The sequence below is a fragment of the Rhamphochromis longiceps genome, linkage group LG19 (genome assembly GCF_057381845.1).
Source record: "Rhamphochromis longiceps isolate RC_006_pf linkage group LG19, R_longiceps_female_GT1.1, whole genome shotgun sequence".
Lineage (NCBI taxonomy): Eukaryota > Metazoa > Chordata > Actinopteri > Cichliformes > Cichlidae > Rhamphochromis > Rhamphochromis longiceps.
Window position 1 is genome coordinate 8,099,583 of NC_140575.1, and position 14,279 is coordinate 8,113,861.

Here is a 14,279-nt window from a genome sequence, read left to right on the forward strand (position 1 = left end):
TAAAACGTAGTAAGGGAGTCCTCTTCCTTACAGTCAGGTTATTTTCATACATTTGATACATTATTATAATAAAAACTACGGATAAAGGGGACTTTAAGACACTCAAACACTATTCAGTGTTCAGGCTTATTATTATTGTGCTGTTTTCAGCAGTTCACAGAAGGTCATTACACTTTCCCTCATTTTCTTTTCCATTTACTCTCACAGTAGGAGGAGGATGCTGAGATTAAATAATGAAGAAATAATGAGGTCAACTCATGCACAAAAAGTCACTATAATCAAAAAAGCTTTTTGAAACGCAGTTCAAGGAGAGGTCTTTTGGTACAGTTGAACATGACTTATTGTAATATAGAAGTGAACGAATCTAATCTATTTATTAAACTCCTATGATCCATCATGGCAGATCCGAATCCCAGCGGTGATAGGAATTAGGACAGAGTCTAGATGTTGGTGGGGGCCTGGATGGGTCTGAGTGACCATGGTGAGGTGGGTTACATGAAAAGTCTGAAAGACATAATGACAGAAGAGCACTAAGAATTAAACTGGATGCTGAAGTTGGGCAAGAATAGAGTAGTGTTGTCAATATTTAGTCTGTCAGCGTGGGAAAGTGGAAGTCATGTATAGACCAGAGTAGCAGATGTACACCCAGGAAGCAGGCAGACAAATTCCAACCTTCCTTACTGGACTTGTGCATAAGCTTTGTTATATGGAAGCAAGTTTACTATTTACAAACTCTTCTTTCAGACAGAAGATGAACAGATGGTCTGCACCCAAAGCCCAGTATAACATAAGTAAGCATAATTTTGAACTGTGACTCATGCAAAGCAACCCTAGCAGAGTTAAAGAACAAAATTATGGACCTAAAAATAAGCGGCCTTATTGAACCAACATAGTGGCCGCTTTAGAGATTTCTAGCAGTTTTCAAGTGATGATGAAATTGGGGCGATGACAAGACCACAAGCACGTTTTCTAGTCTCCCCAGAGGCAGCCTGGTGGACAAAAAGACTCCCCATGTGGGGGATCAGTTGACCTTTCACACTGAGTCACTCCCAGCTCAAGCTCACGTCCGCCCTCAATCAGCAGCCAATAGAGACTGAGTGACTCTGAGGTTGGCTGCATTTACATTGGATTTAGCAGTTGTTTTCACTCACAAGAAGATTCATCCCTAACCCTAAACTGCCCGCTGAAGGGATATATACAGCTGTAGATTGGTTTCAGTCTCCTTTAATTTTGTTAAAGTCAGATTTGCATAGCTAAAACTGATGGACATGACCAAAATGTGAGCAAATGGACTCAGCAGTTTGTTTGTTTTTTGACACAACTACAGTTAACACCAAAAATATGATGTGAACTTACTAAACATAGCTTTGAAAATATGTGGCTATTTCTTAAATGTTTATAACTGCAGTTTTTAGTTTGCCCTTATTAATATATTTAAGAATTCAGTGGCATCAGGCAGTTCTGAATCAAACTTGATAAACTACAACTATAATTTTTAAAGCACAAAGCCTTTGAGTCACTGACAGTTACTGTTGTGCATTTTGGAGTATGTTAAATGCAATTATAGGACAAATGTAACAGCTAGCTGCATGGCTAATTGTACTAAGAGACCATTTGAGGAATTTGTTCTCAGTTTTGGTTAGTATTTGGTATATTAAAACTATACAGTCTACAGATGCAGCTCAGCTAACCTAGTTTGCTTTTTCACCTTACAACTTAGTACTCCACCATTTGTGTAATTACCATCACAACCATTAACTATCACAACTATGGATAGTTTTCGTTTCACAAAAATGATACTGGGGGAATTTAATTATATTTCCATTTGAATATTAGAGTTGGGGGTGTGAGTTTTAACTAGGGTTGCCAACCGTCCCTTAAAATACGGAATCGTCCCGTATTTCGAAACAAAAGTACACGTCCCGTATTGAGCTAATAAGGGACGCACACTGTCCCGTAATATAGTGAGAATCAAAAGTAGTCTATAAATGTTAATGGAATTAACGCTTTGTTTGAAAACATAATTCCCAGCCCCTCTCCTGCATTGTGACCAATGAGCTGACAGCACACTTATGACAATTCGAGTATGACAATTCAGATTATCTCATTGGTCGAGGAAAGGTCGCTTACAGAGAAAATACCGGAAGACAACAGATGACCACAACAAGAAGCATGGCCAACAGGGAAACAAACGCCGACACTGCGGTGCAAGTCTCGGATGACAGTACACCTAAAGCTGGGCAAACACTGTGCGATTTTCAAACTGCACGATTGACTCGCAGGGGTTAGAAGTTGGTAGGTCACGATGCAGGTCTCACACTATACCACCCGATGCTCTGATGCGACCTGAGTGCTCACACTGTGCCTCCATAACACGAAGGTTATAACAGAAAATCTGTCGCTCGCTCTCTCTGTCTTTCACTCACACAGACACACACACCACCACCATCAACTTTGCTAAATTGCTAATGAAAAACAGTGATCAGGCAGCTGTGATTAAGCAGCATGTAGATCCAACTATTTTCACGGTTGTTGTGGTCGTGATCATTTTGTGATGCCACATGGAAAAGGCTCGGATGAGCTTTCTAAAGTTCTACAAGTTGTGCCTCCATCGCTTGTGTCCAGATCACACGCTGCACAGCTGTGCTGCTCCGTCTTTTTCACCGACGTTTACGTGTTTGCGCGTGCGCAGTGTGAGCAGCTGCGGTGACACCCTCACGAGCGATTGATGATCGGGAGCTGGTCGTGAGGTGTTAATCGCTTCTCGTTACCCCACGTATACTACACGACGCACGATGAAGGCCAAAATCGGGCTGATCACCAAATCCGTCGCACGACTCAGAAATCGTCTCAAAATGGGCCAAAAATCGCACAGTGTGAGCCCAGCATTAGAGCAGCAATGTTTGTTCGCTCAGAGAAAGAAAAATAGGCTGCAAAAGCACAGGGAGGAATGGGAAAAGGAAAACACCTGGCTGGAAAAAGTTAATATGGGCATGTGCAGTGAATATCAGCGCTATGTGGCCAGAAGTGTGATAATATAACTTATTTTGTGTAATAAACATCTGTAAGGATAGATGATTACAACAAATAGATGACTAATACATAAAAGTAATACATAGATGAATAATGATGATGAGTTATGATGCGTAATCATGGGAACAAGCGGGTTTACAAACAGGAGCAGCTGATTAGCTTTAGAAAAGCTGAAATAATACCTCAACTGAAGCCAATTGTACTAAATGCACTATATGTGCACAGTTACAAGAATATTTTTCGTTCTATTGCTTTCTATTAATTTATATAATTTTAAGTTAAGCAGGACAGAGTTCTTTTAAAGGAAGATTTACTTATATTCTCAAAAGTTAAGCATGACAGGCTTCTGTTTAAGAAGGAGACCTGTTTTATTGTGTTAATGTTGTCATTTTGAGCTAAAAATAAATGGCTAAATGATCATTTGTTTCCCATGTGTTCATATCACAAAGAATATGCATCTGCTTAAATCAACTTCAAGTCAAATGGTTAAAAAAATAATTTCACACACAAAAAAGAGCTACCACACTGGGAAGCATAGCTGGACTGGCCATCGGGCATACCGGGCATTTGCCCGGTGGGCCGCTGGCGATTTTTTGTTTTTATGGGCCGATGGATTTTTTTTTTTTTTTTTTTTTTTTTTTTTTTTAGGAAGGGTATATATAATGAAAGGTGTTGGATTGGCCAATTGGTCATGATCGACTCTGGGCTGGACCAATTACAGCCGAATAGGCTGGATGCACCCTCCCCCTTGTTTAGCAATCACGTGATTTTCGCGCATTGCATGCCGGGAACTCGTGGCAAAACAATCCAAGTACCGCATCAAATGCAAACATTTGCAGCACCGCAAAACGTTCATTCTCCGGTTCCAATACCTTCTTTTTTTTCTTTGCCGCACAAAAAAGGAATGTACAAAACAAAAGGAGAACAATGCCGGTCCGTACAAAGACAGACTCGACGAAAAGACAAAGAAAAGATACGAGGAAAAAATCAAAGGAGTGAAAGAGTGGACAAAAGACGTCAGCGTGCTGCCCAACTTTCACCACGCTCAGATTTATAATTATACGCTTCTTGGAGTGAGTGCATACACTCATGAAGTTTAGTAACTTCAGGTCACTGCAACAAGCCCAGGTACAGTTTACCGACGGATGGGTGCAGGACCTTGAAACGCACCGTGTAGAACGAAAGACTATTGTACATATCATAAGTTTACCAGTCTCACAAATCGTCTTCATAAATACACATTCATTAACAGTTTATTAATAGGACCTTTGAGCTCAACGGTAATTAATTAGTAGTGGAAATAATTTCTGGTAGTGTAACAGTGTTTATGTGGTATTATTCCACTTGCCACAAATATCAGTGTAATGGGGAAACAGCGCCCCCTCTCGGTGTGGCTGGCTGCAGTAATCGCTGCCAGTCTGCCGTAGCCATACGAGAGGTGAGTTGTATTGTTCCGCACACAATATAGCTAAGTAGTACAGACACATAAAACATGTTTGATTAGCTGAAGAGCACCGAGTGTAATAAGTGCTTAGTGGACACATGTCCAACACCAGTTTTATGTACTTTTCATTTGTTTATTAATGTGTGAAACTGTATGCTAAAGCGGAATGCTAATGAGATGTTCTGCCGTAGTGTGCTGTGCGGAGTGGTGTGTGGCGAGCCTGTGCACTGATAATACACCGTTGTTTCCATTCAGGTACATCATTTGTTGTTGCTGTTATTTTATTGTATATTAGAAATTGTAATATTGCTGCAGTAATCGCTGCCAGTCTGCCGTAGCCATACGAGAGTGTGCTGTGCGGAGTGGTGTATGGCGAGCCTGTGCACTGATAATACACCGTTGTTTCCATTCAGGAAATAAAGTGGCAACGATCGATCAGAGACTCCTTGTCTTTTTAAAAACACTACACAACGCAGAGTCGAGGAGTCTGTTTGGGCCGAACTGTTGCAGCGGGATGAAGCAGAAACCGGTTACAGTAGCATTACAGAAATGTAGCAGTGACAATAATATTGTATGTTGTAATCGCAATGGACAATTAGTGATACAAAACAACTGTTTTATCTTGTGAATAAAAGTATATGGTTTTGTCAGTGTACCATGGTTATAACAGAAGCGAAACGCAATATTGTGTCAGGACAATTCACTATTTATGCACAATAAACAAAGGAGCATAGCGCGACAATTTCTGTTCAGCGCCAGACTTGCTTGTAATCTATATCACCAATTATGTTAAGAAAAATGACGCATTAACTACTACAAAACTCTGACCTTTGTGGGAATGCTTGGATCAGACTAACATGTGAGCTGGAGTGTTCTGAGATGTTATATTTGGTATATCCAGACCAGAGATGGGCAGTAACGCGTTATTTGTAACGCGTTACTGTAATCCGATTACTTTTTTCAAGTAACGAGTAAAGTAAGGGATTACTATTGCAAAAACGGTAATTAGATTACCTTTACTTTCCCGTAGGAACGCTGCGTTACTGCGTTACTAAAACCGTGAATCTTTTGCGAGAATGTCTCACGGCAGTGACGTAAGTGACAACAGCTGTGTGCAGATCAACAGTGGATCACATATCGAGTGCAGAGAGAGTATGAGCGTGCAGCGTTTAAAGTGTGGAAGTACTGACCTTACTTTGAGTTTGATTCCATAAAAAGTGACAAAAACATTAGTGTCCGCTGTGCGTGGGAAGAAAACTTCTTTTTACAGCGAAAAAAACCCTAAACTTCCAAGCAAGCACCGAGTAGCTACGATGTAATGGGAAACTCACAGAACTGCCATATCCTTCCACTGACCGCAGCACACCTGCACCAGGGTAAACCTCCGCCTACCTAACTCCTGCTTTACAGGTGAAAATAGAGCAACAGGACCGCTGAGTCTTTGACTTTATTTATTTTCTGCTGTGTTTTACTTGCATCTATTTGAAAGACTGAGTGTAAACACACAAAATATTTTATTTTATGTGCTGGAATGTGCAGAAAATAGGTTTAAATGTTAAACTAATTTCTTCCAGTCAGAGAATGTTGCATATAAAGATTAAAACTAATAAAACAAGTTAAAAAGAGACTTTTCCATTTGATTACATTTTGTATGATGGATTATGTAGAAAAAGTAGAACTGGGCTGAAAGCTCTATCGCTTTATCACCTCTTCAGGTTGTAAATCGTGTTTTTAAAAAGTAACTAAGTAACTAAGTAATTAATAACTTTTGAAAATAAGTAATCAGTAAGTAACGGGATTACTTTTTGGGGGAGGTAATCAGCAATTAGTTACTGATTACTTTTTTCAAGTAACTTGACCAACACTGATCCAGACCATCCGTCGGCTCTTACTTCGGAAACATGGCTTAAAAATTTTCACTTCAACGACGTAATCCGATAAAAAAAAAACGATCTCTTTACCCGTCGGCTTCCCGTGGCTGTCATGCGACCGGCTATTGCAGTTAATAATACAACAGCTTCTTGCCATTTTTTGGGTTTCTTTTTATCGCTGTGTAACTGAGTTCAATTGAAAGCCTGCGTGCGCTAGTACCTCTTGCCACAAGTTCCCAGAATCCTTTGCGGTTTTATCCCTGAATGACGTCACATTTCAATCTTTATCCTGGTGGGCCGGTCTCTAGTCAAAATGCCCGGGCCGATTTTTTGTCCCAGTCCAGCCTTGCTGGGAAGGGTGAAGACAACTGGGTTGCCCGGCCCTGGCCACGAGGTGTCCCTTATTTATTTTTCAGGGAGTTGGCAACCCTAGTTTTAACTAACAGGTGTGCTAACACAGGCAGCTGTAGCTAATCGCTATCTGTTAGCACCATTTTTCGCTAACTGGAATCACCAAACTAGACCTTCTCATAGTTTTCATGCTTGTTTTGCCTCTTTTTCTTTTTTTGTGCAGCTAGCTGACAGTCATTATAGCTTGCTGTGTGGTACAACTTATTCAAATAAGCGGTGGTTTAAATGTTAGTTTGTTACTTAACAGAAATTAGCACATATATGTGTCTATGCTTTCATCCATATAGCTTTTATTTAGCCAATAAGTGAGCACAGCAACTTCATGTCCAAATAAGGAAACTACAGATTGCAAAAACTAACATGGTGATCATCACCATCCTGAAGATAAGATTAATTTTCAAGTTAGTTCGCTAGAACTCTCAATATAATGAAATGGCAGCGCAAGTGGCCACTCTCTCTGCTTAGATTCAGCCACATGATGCAAAACTGATCGCACAGCGCTTACATTGAAAATGGATAATGACCCAAAGCATACTGCAAAACTACCAGAGAGTTTCTCACAGCAAAGAAATGGGAATCTACAATGAACGAGTCACCTGATCTCAGTCACTGAAGACAAAACTGAATGCAGAGAGACCCATAAATAAGCAGCAGCTGAAGGTGGCTGCACGAAAGGTCTGGTGGGCATCTTTTCCAGCCTAAACTGTCATATACAACAAACACTACAACCTACAAGGTTCATCCTAAAGGTTAGCCCATATACAGCTCTCAAGATTCACCCATGTCAACATGAATGTGTTGTATTAAGAACAAAAACCTATAATTTACTCAAATCCAAGGCCTGATCTCACCCTGAAGTTTATTTTGGGCAGAGCAGCTTGTCAGTGTGTCACGGTGTAATACATCTTCCTCTGGGGAAACCTGCAATTTTCCTGCAAACAAAAAGATAATAATAGAGCTTATTTTGTTGCACGAGGCAGTGCTGCTTAAGTCAGGGTCAGGACTCCTCAATAGGTCCAAAAGCACAAATACTTAGGTTATCTTATGTTTAAGAAGAAAACCAAGGGGGGGAGAATGACTGTTTCAATGAACAGATCACAGTTCATGTCCATACTGTGGGAATAATCTGTGATGAGGGGTCAATTGTTATTGCTTCAATAATTGTGTGCAAATTTTATGCAGTTATTTGTGGTGCTGGGTAGCAAAGGCTGTGACCACTGCGGACACGAGTACATGCAGAGCATTGTTAGACAGCTAGGCTATGGCTTTCTGAAAGGAACAGAGCATATGTAGAAACATAATTTCCATTACATGTACAGATTATGTCACAATGGGCCCACACAATAAGACGTCCTACACAGGGATTTACAAATACAGAGGATAAAAACAGAGCTTGTTTGGTTTTTGGAAGCAAAATCCAAAATCATATTATCACGCTTGCTAAAAATTGTTGATTTCCCTGATCTGTGCACAGTTAGATGTATTTAAAAACATTTAAACAACAAAGATTTTAAATCATGCTCATAAAGAGAAGCATAAATCAGCTGTCAAGCAGTCGTGTATGAAGGACATTTCTCTCAACAAGTCCTCTCTCCAACTCTGCATTTACAATAGCAATACATTGGACAAGAATGCCAGATGCAACACAAAATGACACAATTCAAACTCATATTGATTCATGACACTATAATGACACTAGGTGTTTGTGTGTTCAAAAGCTTGACAAAGGGATATTTTATATTAAAAAAAACAACATATATCTTCACTGTCACTCATCATAATGACCAGTACAGTCAAATGAACAGAGCAATCGCAACAGAAACGTATTCAGCTCTGTGGGGTTTTTTAAACAATAATTGTTCATATTATTGTGGTCAGTTTGTTGGATTTTGTCTCACTTTGTCGCCAATTTGAACGTCTTAATGGTTCATTTGTATCTCTTTGTGGTTACTTTCTCATTTGCAATTGTTTTATTTGTGATTTTTGTTTTTGTTTTTTACATCTCGGTGTAATTTTCAGGTCTTTGGGTGTCTGTGTGTGTCACTTTTTGGTCATTTCATGTCCCTTTGTGTCAATCTGGTGCGTCTTTCTGGGAGTTTTGTGGCTTGTGCCGATCCCACTTTCTGACCACTAGAGGACGCCACACACTCGGCTGTGAAGGCAGCGTTATGGCCTGAGTTGGGCGAGGCTGCAGTCACACACAGTGCTGATGACAGTAGGCAGTGAGATGCTGTGGCTCTGTCAGGCTGTGCTGATTGCATAATCTCTAGCACGGGGGTGATAAACACTCAAAATGCTTCACTGCATCAGCAGCTTGAATCACCACAGCAACACTCCCAAGGCTGTAATGATCCTTAAAGGCCACTCAGGCTTTATAAACAGCAGTTCAGTGCTGTATTAATTATTTCAGGGTGATTTAAACAGCATCGTTTAACATCTATGAAATACGCCGAGATGACTGAGCCCTTGTTTAAGAGTAAAAGGTGTAATTATGTCTACGCCTTAAAATTTTTTATACAAGTGAGACCTTTGTGTAGTAACTAAATAGCACTGTAGGGAGTTTGTGTTGAAAAAAGCTGAATGTCACAGGCTACAATTTCAGTTATCAGTAACTGCAGAGCAGGCAGGGCTGAAATAACAGTTCAGTTTAGTTAATTATACAGTAGTGTGGCTCACTGCAGTAATACATGTGTGCTGATTTCTATATCTTTGGTCACTCGTGGCTGGTGGAAATAAACAAATACAATGTTAATATGAAAACGCAGTATACACATTTAATCATCTAAGCACGTGGCAGCAGCATTTAGTCATGTAGACATGGTCAAGACGACCTGCTGAAGTTCAAACTGAGCATTAGATGGGAGAAGAAAGATGATTTAAGTGACTTTTAAGGTGGCATTGGTTGTTGGAGCCAGACAGGCTGGTCTGAGTGTTTTGGAAGCTGCAGGTCTTTGGGGACTTTTCCTCACAATCATCTGTAGAGTTTGCAGAGGATGGGCTGAAATGCCTTGTTGATGCCAGAGCTCAGAGGAGAATTGCTTGAAGACTGCTTCAACCTGGTAGGAGGCATCAGTAACTCAAATAACCACTCAAATAACCTGGTTATGCAGAAGAGCATCTCTGAAGTTGGAACACATAAAACCATGTTGTTTCCAGCATCACTCACAACAAATACCTTAAACTTAGTTTGAAGTTTGATATACTTTTCCTTTTGTCCACGCGTATACGGTGTTTCAGGTCACTGAAAGCAGACCTTGGACAAAGAAAATTAAGATCTTACACTTTTGTCTCCTGCATTGGTGTTTGTAGACCTCTGATTGGCCAGCATTTCTTTATTAGGGTGGTATTGCCACTTGCTTCACTGACATGACTTGATGGTGTTTGATGTGAATTTAGATGTTTTTGAACACAAAAGCAGATTTGAAAAACACACCTCTGTATACGTGGATTCAGTTTTAGCTTTACAGCTATGCTGATATCAGCCTAGTTCCCCCATAACAAAAAATGCAACTGAGAGCATCCAGAGGAGGAAGCATAAATAAAAGTAGAGATAAGGGCAGGTCCGTGTGTTTTCTGTAGAGTGAAGAGTAGATCAAGAAAACATAAAGTCCAAAACAGATGAAACCAAAAACAGGGTGAGTCAGAAAAAGCCTACACACAAGAAGCCTGAGAAATGTAAGCCATCCAGAAGATGGTGAAGAGCCTGATGATGAACACTAGATTCCTATTAATAAACTGAGCGGCTGCGTGCTTTTTTCCATATTAAAACAGTCCAACTTTGAACAAGGAGGGAGGCGGGGAGCTGCAGAGAGCTGCAGAGAGCGCCTGTGGGGGTAAAATGGAGATGAAAACAGAGACACAGCAATGAAGGAGGACAGCATGGAGAGTTATGTCATGCAGTATGCAGCAGGGTTCCTGGTGCCGTCAGCTGTGCAGCGGCGCAGAAACAGAGTAGGAGTGTTATGTAATACTCCCAGAGCCTCTTTATGGGCGAAAGAAGCCCAGATTAATTAGCGTAAAATATGATAACACTCGGTGGAGAGGGTTAAAATAAAATGGTTTGTAATCTGTTGGCCCTGTGTGGCAGATGCACGAATTACCAGCAGCTGGAGACAGAATAAAATTACCGCTAAATATTTAGTCTAACACTGGTGACTACACAGTGATCCTAAAGGTTTTTGAAGATCTGCAGGGTTTAACGATAAGGCATGATAATCCATCTACAAAACATAGAGAAAACCTGCATTTGTTTTGTTATTTTGGTGCACGCAGCTGAAGCATCTCAGTTAAAAGCACAGCGCTGTGAGAAATTAATTGCTGGAGTTTTCAGTGTAATCACCTGATGTGATAAAGCTCGGGTTAATGTCACCCTTTTTCCAACACTTTGATAACAGCAAATACCTGACCACAGGATGACCAATAAGGTTTATTCTGCATTTAGTGCCAATTACAAAACGTTCTGTGGCAATACAATGAAGTGTGCTGGTAATCTTTATACCTGCTGAACATCAGTATGGTAACATTTATTCTTCAGTTCTTCAGTGGTGTAATAAAAAAATGACTGAAATCTAACTGTTTGCATATCCTTACAGTTTATATACTAAATTCTGCTCTCCTAACCACAGCAGGGCAGAACATGCTGTTCAGTGTTGTGGATTGAGAGCACACTGTATGTTTGAACCTGCAAAAATAGCTGCACACAGTGTCCATCATTGGAAAAAAAAGGCCTCATGTTTTCCGTTGTTATCACTTCATGGTATTCTTATCAGGCATCTCAGTTTTCACTTGGACTTACCTGCTTTGTCTAACGACACAAGTTACCACTCAAAAAAAGCAACTCAAAGCTTCAAAGCGCTTGTTAATATTTTTATTTTAAGTGTGTGACAAGGAAGGATGAAGCATCTGTTGATGACTGAAAAAACACTGAAGGAACAAGTCTGTTTTAGTCATCAAAGATGATTAAATGTTTGCAACATTAACAAATCCAGCTGGCATGAAGAAACGGCACCTCATTATTGCAAATTAATTAAATCATTAAAAACACAATCTAATCTAGCATGAAAATAAATAACTATTATAAACCACCATTCTCTTAATAGGTACGTTACTCACTTTAACTATGTTAAATGTCAACTTTTCTCCCCACACCAACTAAGTTATTTAGATCATTAACCCACTGAAGGCTAAGATGTCATCTGTGACAACCCCAAACCTAACCTAACTCTAACCTGGGTATTCATAATACGTCATTTTTAATAATTCATAGGACGAATAGTTAAAAGTGACCGTGTTTGCACTCGGGGGTGTCCTGTCAACAGTGGGACATACTGCAGCCTTCACTGCAATATCACACGTGACCACTGGGATAAACTGTTACCAAAGTGAAGTGGCATTAAATGATCTTCAAATATGTGGCTATGGTCTGCAGAGCCTCTGACGGTGTCGGAGGAGAAATGGAAAAAACATTACAGCTTCGTCTCCTCAACAGACTGGAAATACTGGCTCAAGTCCGAAGCCCATCTGCCTCCTGCAGGGCTGGTTATGTGTTTCTGTTGGAAACCTCATCAGATAAACACTCAGCTCCGGTTCAGGACAACAGCTGGGACTCTTTTTTTTTTTCTTCCTCTGATTCGTCCCTTGGTTAGCATAATTTATGTTCGGTCACGGTTTGGTTCTTTATATGTAAAAGCTCAATGATTACATCTCTGTGGCTGTAATGCTGGCACCTGACAGGACAGTGATGCGAAAAGGGCCACATTTGGCTAGTTGCCACAGCAACAGCAGGAATTACTCACTCACTCCAGCGCAGCTGCCCCGTATTTGGCTCGCGGTTATTATTGTGTGTCTCCACTCCCACGTAATACATCTGCAAGCCAATCTGAGCCAGATCTGCAATTCAAGGAAGAGGCACTGGCGGTGTCCGAAATTGCAGCGCGATGGGGATTTGCAGGAAGGCCGAGAATCAGTGTCATAAATGTCCGTTTTAGAGACCATTGCGGGTATTGAGCTGTGCCATTACCAAGATAAAAACAGACGTGGCTATTTACCCCAAGCCCCATCAAGAATACACAACCTTTCTCTTCTGCAGAGCATTGATTGCACTAAAAAAATCTGTCCTTGTGTGCAAAAAGGCCCTTTCACAGCATTTTCCATGTTTTTTCACATGCACAGATAAAAATAGCATAAGTGGGTTTGAGAGATGCCATGTTTTATGCAGATGCATGAGCTAATGTAAAGTGCTGTTTGATGTGATGGAGAGCCGGGAAAGCAGTCCCCACCTAGAGATCTTCAAGGTACTGTTAACGGCATGAAGCAGGCACGCCTCGGTCCAAGCTGCAGGGGGCAGCCGATCATTGTGCTTCACGAATTTGCGTGTCATCCTTGCGCAGGGGCCATGCTAATCTTCTCTGTATCGTATCCAATTTAGCGTACGCGCTTGCCGAAGCAAGCATTTGTGCCACATCCCCTCACCTTTAACAGGACTTCTGCATTTGCCATTCTAGCACACACTGTTCCCTTACATCCAGCACTGACATTAATGCTTTATCGTTTCATAAGATGCTGCAGGGGAGACTTGCCTTTTGCAGCTGGAGCTGTTTGTTCTGTATTTAAATACTGTCAGTGAGCTGAGAATGGAAAAGGAGGAAGTAAAACTAAAATACACCATCATCGTTTTGGCTAATGATTGCTGGGAATATGTATCAGGTGACCTACAATATCAATAAAACCGATTTTATAACACTGTAGAAAAAACAGGACAAAGCTTCTACACAGCTTCTGTCATCAGGTGTGGGATTGTCTTGTGACTGAAATGTGATATTAAAGCTCTTCCAGCGAACGTTTTTGTGGGTACACAAACTCACACACTGTGAGACGAGGCTGAAATAAACGGCTTTAAAGGGAGGTCTCGTTAAAATAAGGCTGATGTTTTTCCTCTGAGGAGAAAAAAGAATCAATAAAGGGAAGAGTGGTAGGCGGGGCAGCAACGACTAAATGGGTATGGCACGTGACTGGATTAAGCGTACATGTGTATTGAGGTCAAACAGCGCATAAATAGGGTGTGCCTGAGGAAGCAAAGGCAAAGGAGAAGGAAAGATTTTTTGCTAAGAGGGAAATGCATATCTTAAACAATTTCTAATTAGAGATTTATGGGAGAATGTCATTTTCCCAGAAATCAATGTTCTTCTTTGCAAAGCCAAACCTGGCCAAGTAATCAAAGAAAATGCTAACTAGATGGCAGCAAAGTAGCAAGACATGACGTCATGGAGGACTTGCTGTACAGCCAAACTGCACTACTGCCCCATTCATTATATTCAATTCCATCCAATTTTATTTATATAGCACTAAATTACAGCAGCAGTCGCCTTGAGGCGCTTTATATTATACACTACAATATTGCAGAGAAAACCCCAACAGTAAAACAACCCGCTATAAGCAAGCACTTGGTGACAGTGGGAAGGAAAAACTCCAGGAAGAAACATTCAGCAGAACCAGGCTCAAGGAGGGGGAGTATTTGCTGG

General features: G+C 40.7%; 1 non-coding gene across 1 annotated transcript; it reads right to left on the reverse strand.

Moving 5' to 3' along the window:
* Positions 1 to 13,103: 13,103 nt before the first annotated feature.
* Positions 13,104 to 13,209, reverse strand: LOC146646117 (U6 spliceosomal RNA). Its single transcript, XR_014908946.1, has one exon. It is a non-coding gene; the product is annotated as a U6 spliceosomal RNA (small nuclear RNA).
* Between the last annotated feature and the right edge of the window lie 1,070 nt (positions 13,210 to 14,279).